The following is a 13,814-nucleotide window of genomic DNA, read 5'->3' on the forward strand; positions in this document are numbered from 1 at the left end:
CAATTACTCATAGTTGGTAACACCTTGAGCCAGAAACATAACATAGATCTTGCAAATCTCCATGACGGGTATTTTAATAAGCTGTCCGGTTACCAACTTTTTTGTGGCTTAAAACTACGTCTCTATCAATTACATGCAGAGAGCTTATTGCAAGTCATGACCCAATCATATTCCTGCAAATACTTTTTACTCGCTGTAAAATTTTCTGTCATGTTCTACAGCGAGAGATAAGTGTTTTCTAACTTAACCTTACACAGTTCAAAACAAGAATGCGAGAGTATGGGCTTTTTCATGTCGAGGCTGCCATGAATTGAATATGGAGGCAGACGAGTAAACTTTTCAGAAAGCTAGATTTTCTTCCTCAATAGCTTGGAATTCAAGGATACCAGACCTAGCTCGTATTTTATGGCAGTCATGGGAACTGAATGTGGCAAACCCTGGCCGGAGGTAACAGTAATCACAGATTCTACCCTCACTGGATGGGGAGTTCACATGAGCGATCTCATGATCAGCAGACTTTTTTCCCCATCAAATCAAGACTACACATACTCCTTTTAGAGCTGAGGGTGATCAGACTGGAGATGATGGCCATTTTACCTTCCATACAGGGTAGGAAAGTCCTGATAATGACAGACAACACAGTGGCCATTGTGGTGAATCAGCAATGATTCCTCCAGAAAACTTGGCGTCAGGTCCTTCCAATGTAGCCAGGGACAGGCAGACCCTTTCTGTCCCGGGGGTGGGAGGGGGAATGTGTTCTGTGGGAGGGTCACATGAGGGGGGATGCAGGTCAGGAGGAATGGGAAACACCCTTTTCAACTTTACCCAAAACCCCAACCTTCTAATGGCCTATTGCAAAACAGAAGAAGAAAAACTCACTTTGTCATTAGGCACTTCAAGTCCCGTAATTCCCTAAGTACTGGGACGAAGAAGAGGGCTAAAAAGGTACAATGCTGCAGGAGTGGTCGGATTAAGAGAAATGTTCCACACCTGAGTGAGACTGGGAGTCTTAAAAGGCTCCCTCCGGTGCAGGCCATTGTCGATCAGAATAAGCAGGAAAAGAAGTGTGGTCTGTGTATGCAGCCAATGCAGAATCTTGAGGAGGGAGAGGATGCCGGGACCACTGCTAAGCAGAAAGCAGTAGCCGGTCCTGAGAGGGTCTGTGCCTCCAGAAGCCTTAAGTGTAGAGGTCACACAGCAGGAAGCTTGCCCTCTGGAGACCTGTTTTGCAGAGGCTGCACAGCGGGAATCAAAAGTGAGAGAAGCTTTCCTCCCCAAGAGGCTGTCTCCAGTGGCTGGCCAGTACCAGTGGGCCTCTGGAGCAAAGGAAGCTCCTGTTGCAAGTGGCGTGGGTGACGCCAGACCAGCAGTAGCAGTTTGCTGAGTTGCGAGGAGCCAATGAAGCAGAACACCTGTGAGCTGCAAGGGGAGCGGCCGCACACACCTTACTCAGTGAGTTCACCAGCTTAGAGTGACCCCAGTGCGCTTCGATACCGCTTGCGTGCTGAAGGCAGGCGTTAACCAAGTAACAAGCACTTGCGTATGAGTAGAAGTGATACTAAAAGTAATTTTGAAACTGAACTATTAGAAGGCAGCGAAAGTGGGGATTCTAAGATGGCCGTCGTGCACTAGAGAAGTGTTCGGCAGGCTCCGTCCCTGCTATCTTTTAAACAGCACGTCTCTGAGGTGTTCGAAGCAGCCATCAGCACCTCGCAATGTTGAAGGAACAACACTGGGAGTCTGGAGCCTTTGTTAACACAGCAGAGAAGGGAATCGCGCAACAGTAACGGGCACCATCGGAGGCAGTGAGCTGGTCACACCAGGGCATCGGTCGGGAGTACATGGCCTGTGGGTGGAGCGCGGCGGCTCGCCCCTCCCCTGCTCGCTGGTAAAAAGAGGACATTGTGCGCAGCACGCAGTGCATAAAACCTCAGGTGCACCGAGGGAGACCTGCCCGAGACTATGGACACCCTCACGGGACGTCAACGCAGCACTCATCTTTACACCCCCCCAACCCCCAGGGTACTCAAGCAACCCTCTGGTGAAAAACTGAGGAGAACGGCACATTGGGGAGAGCAGGGGAAGACTCCTCTCCTCCTAGTTCATCGGCGAACCGTGCAAGCCCCACAAGTGAATCAGTGGTGGCATTCTAGTATTAATGGTGCAATAAACTGAAGCAGTATGCCAGCAGTTACGGTCTCTGCAGGGACCTGCAAGCACTAGCCAGGTGCACTTGGGGTAGCTCGCTGATGCTGCAGAGAAAGGAGACATATGTCACTGTATGCTGCCAATCTAAGCAAAAGGGTCTGTACACCAGGTAATGGACACTCAATACCCTGGTCCCATTGTCAAATGCAACAGTGAGGGACGTGGATCGGCTCTACTCCTCCTGAAGGTCCTACAACATAAATTGATGGTGCAATAAGGTGAGAACAGCCTGGAAACGCAGGAGGCACAGGAGTAATCTGGTGAAGTGGTTGAACATCTCAGGTGGGGACCTACACCTGCAAGGTACACGTGAACGGCGACACAGGACGTGCCTTCTCTACAGAAGACTTTCTATGCCGGGCACGAAAAAAAGTGATTCCAGCAGGAGGTTCCAATCCCTAACCTTCAAAAGACAGTCCTTTACAGGATATTTGGGCCAGATCTAGCCAGTTCTTCCATTCTAATACCCCGGATAACGGGGCCCCGACAGCAATGACCAGAGCCAAGGAAGATTCTGAAAGCTACTTCCAGGGGTCATTCACAGCTGCATTTCAGATGCAGTTCACTGCATTCACGTCGGAAATTAAACAAATGGTCACAGAATTTAGAAAGGACTTGACGGAATTGGGTGAAAGAACAGAGGCAAATGAAAAGGCAATACAAGATATGATTCAAGACAACACGCAATCAGATGAAATGATGGAACACTTAGCAAGATCAACGTGTAATCTTGAAATACAATGCGAAGACTTGGAAAACAGGTCACGAAGGCCGAACATTCGCATAAAAAATCTTCCTGAGTCAGTCACAGATCCCGATTTAAAATACGCAATCACCACCATATTCAGAGACCTTTTGGGTAATGAAGAGGAGGCCATAATTACCCTTTTCACTGTGTGGGCCCAAAAAGATCTGACCCAGGGGCATGTCCTAAAAATGTACTGGTGGCATGTGGATTATACCCTCAAAAAGAACAGATCCTCAGGGCAACAGCCAGGCAGGCAGAACAGATCTCTTATAATGGATCAAACATACAATTGTATTTGTATTTTGTTTATTTATATAGTGCACCTGGCCCAAAGGCATCTTGGCGCATTTCTTACAAGCTACAAAGGCATGATGTACAACAAACATGAAGCAATATACATTTCAGGACCTTTCTCTGCTTAACCTCCAAAAAACGCAGGGAGATGCAAACAGTGGTAAAGACCCTAAAAACAAGAAAGATAAAATACAGATGGACTTTCCAGTTTGGTGTTAAATTTACACTGGAGGAGAGAACACACAGGATAACCTGCCGGGAAGAAGCAATGGCATTGCTCAACATTGACAAAGAAGAAGTAGACACACTTCGGAACCCATCGGCAGAATCTTGACCTAGCGCGGCAACTCAGCAGGAATGGTTATTGATGGAACCAAGGGGCCGACACAGCAACGGTCAGGGCTGGATCCGCTGGAATCCATGCCTTAAAGGCCTGATGTAGACTCCCAAAAAATGACATCATGGATGAGTTGAGATGGAAGAACAGAGGTTACATGCTCCTCTGGCTTTTCACATGGGCAGGGACGGAGTTCACCGACTTGGAATCTGGGGAGAGGAGGAGTTTAGGATACCCTACAGTTACTGAACGGTTAAGATATAAAGATTGGGACCTCCCGGAAGATGTGATGATGTTGCTTTCAGCCAGAAGACCAGCAACAAAAGCACTATACCACAGCCATTGGAATACGTTTTGCAGTTTGTGTAGGGCTAAAGAAAGATATTGACCCTTTCAATTGCAATGCGCCTGCAGTGCTTTTTTTTTCTGCACCTAAGCCATCAGGGGCTGCAGGTGGCTACCGTCAAGGGATACTTGTCGGCGTTCTCCATTTTTAAACGCACGCTAGAGCAAGGCTTTTACTTTAAATGCTGATTGTCTTTCGATTCCTCAAAGGACTGACTAATACCTTCCCACTGGTCCCTTTTCTTGTTCCGTCCTGGGATTTGAACCTGGTACTAACTTTTTATTGGAACCTCTCCATTCTTGTTCTCTCAGGTTATTAGCCCTGAAAACCATCTTTTTGGTAGCAACCACTTCTGCACGCACAGTGAGTGAGTTACAAGCCTTGTCATGCAAGCCATTTACTATATTCTCCAAGGAGAAGGTAGTTTTGACAGTTCATCAATCCTGCCTTCCCAAGGTGATGACTGAATTCCATCTGCCGCAGAAGATAACTTTGCCAGCTTTTATACACCTCCTCACCCTTCCAAGGAACTTGCCTCAGCCCGTTATGGTTATATGGTATTGCTTTGTAATCTATTCACAGTATGTGAATCTATGAAAGATTCAATGCTGGAGAAGGAACTAGCTATTTAACTGTAACTCCTGTTCTCCAGCATTGGTATCTTTCATAGATTCAAATAGGACCCTCCCACCTACCCCATGTGGCTCTTCTTGGTTCATACTGCCACTTTACGTGTGCTATGCCAAAATCTGAAGATGGCCTCCAGGGGTGGAGCTAAGGGAGCCTTCCCTATTGCCTGTGGACTTTTTTTTTTTTATTGTTGTTTTGGCTATAGAAAAATAAATGTTTCCAACCTTTCAACATTCACATTTTTAGCTTTTTGTTTTAAAAACTTTGTAAAAGTTATTCATTTCCATTAAGTAAGTAACACATACATTTAACAAAAAAGGAAAAATTGAATGAATAGACATTCCATTAAGATGATCAGGCTCCAACAATCAGTCCCAATTATGACCACAAATAATATATATATATATGCAATCTTAACATAACATTCTATAGTTTTACAGCTTTAAGAAAATTAATTATCGCATATTGGACAGATTTTTTTTGTCCGTGTGAAACAATGTATACCAAAGCTGTTCATGCATGACATTAACATGGCCTTCAAAAAAAGGTTTAAACAATTTGCATCTTAAGGCCAACAAATGCACACAATCAATTAATAAATGCCGCAGAGTCTCTGGATGGTTTTGACAGAATCGACAAGTGATTTTTTTCCTTTGGTAGCATGTTACGTTTACATAGAAAATCTGCCGTTAAGCATAGTTGAAGCCTGAAGCGTAAAAAGACCAGACGATGCTGGGAATTAGGTGACACCAGCAAATATTGGGCAGTTGACCATGTCTTTTAAATTCAAATGGATTTTCCTGGAATTTTTTATATCGTGTGCATTGTGCATATGTCTGGTTCCAATCATATTGCCACATCTTTTCCCTGGCTTTATAGGGATTATTGATCAATAGTTGCGTGGATATATCAGCGTCGCTAAGCAACTTTAACACTCTGAGCCTCCATCTTCTTATAAAGTCATCATGGACTTCTTCTGCGACATAGTCTGCCATGAGACGAGCTAGGCCATTTTGCTGCTCGGCCATTATGAGCTTGCGATATAAGGAACACCATAGCCACTTATATCTGCCATGAAGGGATATCAGTCCCAACTCGTAGCGGATTAATGTCAGCGGCTCAGAGTTGGGTAGGTGCAACATCTTTCTCCAATAAGCTTCTTCGATTCTAGCCCAGTAGACATATGGACGCCATTTTTTAGTTTTGGTTCCATATAGCAAGACAGGTGTCATTTTCTGTTTATAATAGGCTAACAAAGGGTGTATCGAGAATTTGCAAAATTTCGCCCTGATGATTCTAGCTTGAGATATGGCATTGTGTAGTTTGGCCTTCTTGACTTCCTCATACGGTAGGTCAGTAAGATGATTGGTTATCAAAATACCCAGATAGGAGTATGTCGTAACAATACTCAAGGTGCTATTTTGTAATATCCACGAGTATGTTCGACATCTCTGTCTAGGATTCCCAAATTGAATAATCTGTGTCTTAGTTGCATTGATAGATATTGTAAAGACAGAATGGCCCTCATTCCGAGGTTGGAGTTAAGGGAAAAACGATGCCGGTAAAGGAATACCGGCATCGCTTACCGTTACGGGCTATTTTGACCTGTCAGACCGCTATTTACGGCACCGTAAACTACGATGCCGTAATTATCGGTCTTGGGTTACGCGCACGCCCCACCATGCCGATATTAGCGGCATGGCGTAATCCTGAGCTGATCACAAGTAGGGAGCACACGTAAATAACGGCCTCCTTAAGGCCGTAAAGTACCGTACTGGCATGGAGTACATACAGGCATCTCAGAGAAGGAGTAAAGAACCCTGAGCAGTGGTTCCCAGAGCCACAGGTCCCCACGATCAGCACAGGTGTAGGCAATGGAGTCTGCCACAGCAGAAAAGGATCACACCTACACACCACACCCCCTCCCACACCAATATGGGACCAATAGTGGTATCAGTACATGAAGCAGGAGGCCCTGCCAGCAAGGGCACAACCACAAGAACTACACCAACAACACCAGGCCCCCCCCACTGAGGAGACACAGGGTGAGAAGGAGGGGGAGACAAGCCCAGCATGCAGCACCAGTGCAGCCTCTGTCACCACCCCAGCAGCCCCCATTCCCACGCAGCAGGTCCGGTCCCTCAAGGAAACCCCTGAGCAGATACACATCCCCAACCAGCTTGAATGTGACACCATCACCACCATAGTTGGGCCGAGAAATTACCAGATAAGCGAGCAGCATACAAGTGCTGGATCACCTCTGCAAGCACACAAGGGGCTACAAATCCCTAACATGGACTACCCAGGAGATATATGACACAAAAGTTGGCCTCCATGCATTGGCAGGCATGCCAAATGACATGGGTGCCCCTGACAGCACCCATGTGGATTAGGTGGACCTGCATGGCATGCAGGTGGTGGATCGCAACCGTAAGCAATACCACTCGCCCAACGTGCAGACAGAATGCAACGCAAGCAAGAACATCACACATGGGTGGGCCCGACATCCAGGAACAACTCATGACTCAATGGGCCAGCTGAACTCCACGCTACCGTGCCGCATGGGGCGACATGCAGGATGACGTGCCTGGCTGCTTGGTGAGTCGTCTGACTGTGTCATGCCAGTGCATTGGTGCCATGAGGTGGGTGCCTGCATAAACAAACTGGGTCAAAATGATGAAGCCAGTGCACGATGTTCACCCCACCAAACACTGTGCCACAGAACCAGTGGAATGGCACATGAGTACAGATTCCCACATCGATGGAGTAAGGCACACACCAAACACAAAATACCCAACATCTGACAAGGCCAAATCCTACAACACATGCACCACTCATTGGCGGCCCCCACAACCATAAGGGCATATAGGAAGACACTGCATATGCAGAATGTGGCTGCCACCAGCATGTCACCACACCGTAGAGTCATCCCTGTGAGTGGATTGAACTGAGGGCAGCAGGGATACCACACCAGATCACTGGTTTGGCCCACCCATAGGAGTGGTGGAATTCACCATAGTATGGATCAGAGCAGTATGATTAATATGAGCCACTGACTACAGCTAACACACCCAACTACGGATTCAAACAGCACTTCATGGATCTAACATCAAGACTGCTGCATGCATCAACGAAGCACATACCACAAGATGTGCGTGCTAGTGTTCACGGACCATCTCGTAGACGCGCCCCCCTACAGCATTCCATTGCACTGGACACATATTGGGGCCATGAATCGGCTAAATGCATCCATGGACATGTGCGTATGGGCATCAATGACCTGCTGCCATGTTAGACAAGTTCAGTTCTCCACCATGACAGTCCAAACACTTACCTTAATTGGCTAGACATGCAGGTGTTGCTTACTGTCCCTTGACACCATGGTACGGGACCCCTGTCAGTAACCCATCTGACTGCCCAGGGAGCCCTAAAATACTGGCCATACCCGTCCATGCGTGGAGATGAAGCCGTCACCTGGCTTGCGTAAGGCACATATGAGTAGTCGAAGCTGAACTGGTGGGGGACCCATCTACTGCAATGTGGTGTCCAAGAGCTCCATGTCATGTGTAAAGATTAACAAAATGTGCATCCCTTGGAATGTGGCTCTGTCCCCTGACATGGGACTGCTAGCAGCAGATGAAGATGGAGTGAAGGAGGAGGAGGAAGGGGCAAGACAGCATCATGGAGGCGGTGCACGGGAGGGACAAGTCGTGTGGCAAACAATGATTGGACATAATAACCAAAACACAAGTCTGCAGAGGGCGGCATTACATGGGCACACAGGGCACTGGGTGTGTGTATACTTGTAGACCATGCACTGTCAGACGTCATAATACACATGCTCAATGATGAATGTCCACACAGGTTAAACTTTGCAACTCAAATGGTGTCTTGAAAATATAAATGGATGAGTGTAAACATTCCCTCCACTCCCCACCTCCCCCCACAACTCCACAACAAACCCTCCACCCCAACTCCACAACAGTAGTCCCATGTAGTCCATTAAGGCCACATGTGGCAGCAATGCCGTTTAATCCATGCTCCCGGGGGAGGCATGTCCCGGCGCAGCATAGAACGCAGAGTGCGTCGCAGTGGGCTTGCCGGGGTGGATCGACTTGATGAAGGCATGTCCGCCTGCTGAGGCTGCTGGTTGGTATGCGCAGCCTCAAGGGCATCTGCGATGCGTCCTAGGACGTCACACAACCTGTTGGTGCTCTCTGTGACTGCCTGACGCAATTCCCTGAGTTCATCTAGCCACTCCACCCTGGCCTGGTGGTTGTCTTCCATCAACCCAGTGATGAGGGCAGTCAGCTGTGTTGCACGAAGTGCATCCATTGATGGTTGTTCATCCCTGGAGGGTGTTGGGCCTACATGCCCTGGCATGGCCTCGACTGGGGAACTGGGGCCAGGATCAGCGTCTCCCTGTGTATCGGCAGGTGCACTACGGCCAGGTGTTTCAGGCTCCCCAGAGTCACTGCACGACACCAGGGGGACATTGCTGAGCTGCGGGGTGTGGACTGTGGGGTAGAACTCCTCTTCGGACGCCCCACAGATGGAAAAGGGGCTGTCCACATTCTCCTGGGGGCCTGTAGCTGCCACCTCCCCAGCAATGCTAGACTCCTCCGATCTTGGGGTGGCCATTGTGGCAGGCGCCGATGCAGGGAGGGATTGGGTTGGTGCATCCTCCACTGACCTTTGTGGAGCCGGGGTTGGTGTTTTTGTCCAGGCTGGTATGCAGCCATGGAGGTGGTTGGACAGCTCGTCTGGGGGTCCCCGCACTCATGCTCAGTGCCTGTGGGGGTAGAAGAGAGGGACGACATGAGTGATTGTTTGAGACGCTAATTACATTGATGGCTGCATTCACATGTCAGTCATTTGGGGTTTGTGGCCTTTTGGGCGTTGCAACAGCACTAGTACATATGCATGTGTATGGTATGTACGCAGGTGTCGGAGTAACTCAGCCTGCCCTGGTAATGTGCCGTCTGGCTCGCACACTGCCGAACCTGCTGCAGAGTGTGCATAATGGGATGTGCAAGTTAGTGCACTATGGTTGATGTGCGTTATGTACTAGCACTTGGCCCTTGATTGCGTGGCAGTTGGCTCTGCATTATTTGGATGGGGGAAGGCAGCATAACAAGGTGCCTTTGACGGCCCTTGGGGGAGTATACATCATGTAAATGCCATTGGCAGTGTTGACTTTGAACACACCTCCATCGGCAGACGACGTAGCCCTGCACTCCATATCGCCGACGCCCTCTATTGATTCAGTCCCGATCAATGACGCGCATGTCTCCTCCCATGGCTCCAGTCTCATTGGGGAACTTGGGCCCCCTCCGGTCTGCAGTGCCTAACTCCGGTTGGTGGAGAGGAGGCTCCGCATCCGCAAGCCAACCCACCGCTTGCGGCAGTCCTTGAGGGTGCGGGGGGCTGGTGCCGACTGCGCTCACCCTTTGGGCGGTTTGTGCCCAGATGTTTTTCTTCCTGATTATTGCCTCTCGCCGCATGTTGGTGCTGAACACGACGTCAGCGTACTCCGCCAGATTGTCCACCATGGCCTGCAGCTCTTCTGGGCTGAATCGCTTCTTGCGGAGCCGGTCCCCAGACTTCTTTGGGGCTGCCCAAGGGTGCTGCCTGAAGAGGATGGCAATGGATTGTGTTTTTAAAGATGGCCGCCGCTCTCCTTCCCGTTCCTGTGCGATGATGAAATTTCCGGTTCCGTTATTTTGCGGTGACCGTAATTTACGGAATCCATAAATTACGGTCACTGTTATTTACATACGTTGCTGCGAGGTCGTAATGGGCCGCAATTAGCGGTCTGTCATCATGTCGGTATCGTACGTTCCGCCATATGCAGAATGTGGCTGCCACCAGCATGTCACCACACCGTAGAGTCATCCCTGTGAGTGGATTGAACTGAGGGCAGCAGGGATACCACACCAGATCACTGGTTTGGCCCACCCATAGGAGTGGTGGAATTCACTATAGTATGGATCAGAGCAGTATGATTAATATGAGCCACTGACTACAGCTAACACACCCAACTACGGATTCAAACAGCACTTCATGGATCTAACATCAAGACTGCTGCATGCATCAACGAAGCACGTACCACAAGATGTGCGTGCTAGTGTTCATGGACCATCTCGTAGACGCGCCCCCCCTACAGCATTCCATTGCACTGGACACATATTGGGGCCATGAATCGGCTAAATGCATCCATGGACATGTGTGTATGGGCATCAATGACCTGCTGCCATGTTAGACAAGTTCAGTTCTCCACCATGACAGTCCAAACACTTACCTTAATTGGCTAGACATGCAGGTGTTGCTTACTGTCCCTTGTACTGTACCTGTACTTACCTCCAAGCTCGGAATGAGGGCCAATCTCTTTTGTGCCAACAGAAAGAGGTCTGACTTGAATCTTGAACTCGTCGTGTAGACGACAAGTTCTTTCTGCCAATGTAACTCTCAGAGAATTAAAAAATAAGTCCCTGAGAGATTTATTGTATTGGCCCAAAGAGGTGAGGATGTCACAGGAACCAGCCAGCCTGCAAAGGAACAATACATTAGCAACAATAAGAGGCATAGAAACCACAGTACTCCATACTAAATAATAAGTAGCTGGAGTAATACTTGAAGTGCAGCACGTGGCTAATCCCAATTGATAATCAGTGGTATCTAAAAGTAACAACATAATAATGATATAAATGACCAAAAAAATAGAATTTCCTTTGAATGCAGGTAATAGAACGTTCGTGGACAGCAGGATAACTGAAATGATGGTTGTCCCAAAAAGTCTGTGAAGATGCAGCAAAACGTGAAACAATGATCCACCTACCCACCGCCGGCACGAGGACACCTAACACTAGTTCAGTTCGTTCCTCCGTACCCGACGGGAAACGGACGTCAGTAGCACTGAGCATCTGAAAAACAAGAAAGTTCGAATCCGATCACACCTAGTAGAAAACCAAATAAATCCACCCAAATGGTGACAAAGCAGTTCAACGAAATCCAAGCCAGTCCTGAAGCGATCCGTGGGTTTGTTAACGAGGCAGACAAAACCAAAACCAGAGCAAACATAATCCGAAGGTAATCTGTAAAGCGTTCCAGAAATTCGTAACAACAGCAGCAAAGCAGATGAGGACAATCCGAAGCGGGAAATCCAAAGCAACAATCCGCGTCGTAGGTACACAAGAAGAAAACTAGGTAATCCGTGAAGCGTTCCAGGAATTTGTAACAGCAGCAAAGCAGATGATGACAATCCGAAGCGGGAAATCCAAAGCAACAATCTGGGTCATAGGTACACAAGAACAAAACTAGATAATCGGCCAAGGAAAGAAATTGAGCAGCAAGGAGCCGTTACATAAACTGGGACTAAATACACTTGGTCGTGTCACATGATCATACGGATGATCACCGTGCAAAAACACGTGACCAAAGAAACACGGAGCGTTCACGTTTCCAAGGTAACCCTCAGCATTTCCGAAAGGAACAAGTGTGCTTTGCGCGACTGAAGTTGCGTGTAAACAACCCATGCTTTCCTTGCCTGCCAAAGGAGACAAAACGCGGGGAGGACGTCGGATGATAGGTAGGTGTTTGTTTATTAACTGTGGCATTATAGCTCCGTACCCTACGATTCCTGACAGATATGCAGTTGGATTGAGCATATCCATCAAGCGCCTTCAGCATGGTTTTAAGGCCCTGAGGTATCTTTGACATGAGCACCATGTCATCAGCGTAAAGAAGCCAATTTATCAGGATTCCCCTTAGTCTTGGTGCATCAGTGTTCAGACCCTTGAAGGCATGACCTATGTCTGAAATAAAAAAGTTGAAAACTGCGGACGCTAAAAGGCACCCCTGCTTCAGACCCCGGTCTGTTTTGATGTCAGCAGATAACAAGCCATCTCTACTTAGGCGGACTTGGATGGTCGTCTCGGAGTGTAGCTGAATAATCCATTTTCAAAATGGACCAGGGACAACCCTTGTCCAAAAGCTTCTTAAACAGCAATTCTCGTGGTACTCCATCGAACACAGTTCGAAAATCAATGAAGGCCACGAAGATTGGCTGTCTTCGTTGTTTGTGGGCATCTATAACAGAATTCAAGGTAATGAGATTTATTGATGTGCCAAGACCAGCTATGAACCCAGTTTGAAAGTCATCCCTCAGCTGTTTTTTGGTTAGCCACATATTAAATGCAGCTAGTAGTAGGCGCGCAAAGATTTTACCAGGACAGTTCAAGAGTGCAATTGGTCGATACAATCTTGGAGCAGACCCCGGGCCCTTTTTATATATTGGGACTATTACAGACTTTTTCCAAGATCTGGGTACCTTGCCAGTCTGTAACGTATGTTGAAAGATATTATGTAAAATGACTGCCCATCTAATTGAATTCTGTCTTATTGTCAAGTTGTGTAAGCCATCTGGCCCAGCTGCACGCGACCTCCTTAATTTAGAGATGCAAAGTAATATGTCATCCATGTCAAAATGAAAGTGTGAGGACATCTTTAGAACTAACCAGTTTGTTTTGATCAGTGGAAAGGGGGTCCGATAGAGCCCTGTATAGTATTCCGACCATGTTGTTTCTGAAATTGGATTAGTTTGCATGGCACTTTGAGGCGAAGACGCAGCCTCATTAAGTAGAGACCATATGCCACCAGTTGATTTAATTAAAATCTGGAACAGCATTCGTTCTGTCTTTTTGGTATTGCACAACACGCCGCGCCCGGCACCAATTCTTATAAAGTTGTTTAAGCGACTTCATCAGATCAGTGTTCTTTTTCGACAGATCTAGAGACAGATGTACATCTCTATGTAGAAACCTTTTCCTTATTTTGAGCTCTAGGTCAAAGGCATGAGTGTGCCTAACATCATACTGGCGTCCACTGGGCCCCCTTCTATGAAACATTTGCATTGCATGAATATAGCAACCCTCTTCCTTGTCATGCAATGTTCCTAGCTCAGTCTCCAAAGTCTGATTAAACAATATGAGCTTATAATCAGTCCATTTAATGCAATTCCCTGCCTGATTGGACTCAATGAGTCGCAGGTTCTGTTGTTTATTTGACTTTGCAGGCTGAGACCAATTTGTCCAATTCCACATTAAGCATAGTTGCCTGTGATCGCTTAAGTCTGTTCCACATACTGTCAAAGAGATTGCAGCATCCATCAGGGAAATATCTGCATATATATAATCCAAATGTGCTGTTGACGATTCCCTATGCCATGTTGCCTTTGCCGGTATGTCACCCGG

This window comes from Ambystoma mexicanum, chromosome 2p (genome assembly GCF_040938575.1).
Source record: "Ambystoma mexicanum isolate Mex_15411 chromosome 2p, UKY_AmexF1_1, whole genome shotgun sequence".
In the NCBI taxonomy this organism is placed as follows: domain Eukaryota; kingdom Metazoa; phylum Chordata; class Amphibia; order Caudata; family Ambystomatidae; genus Ambystoma; species Ambystoma mexicanum.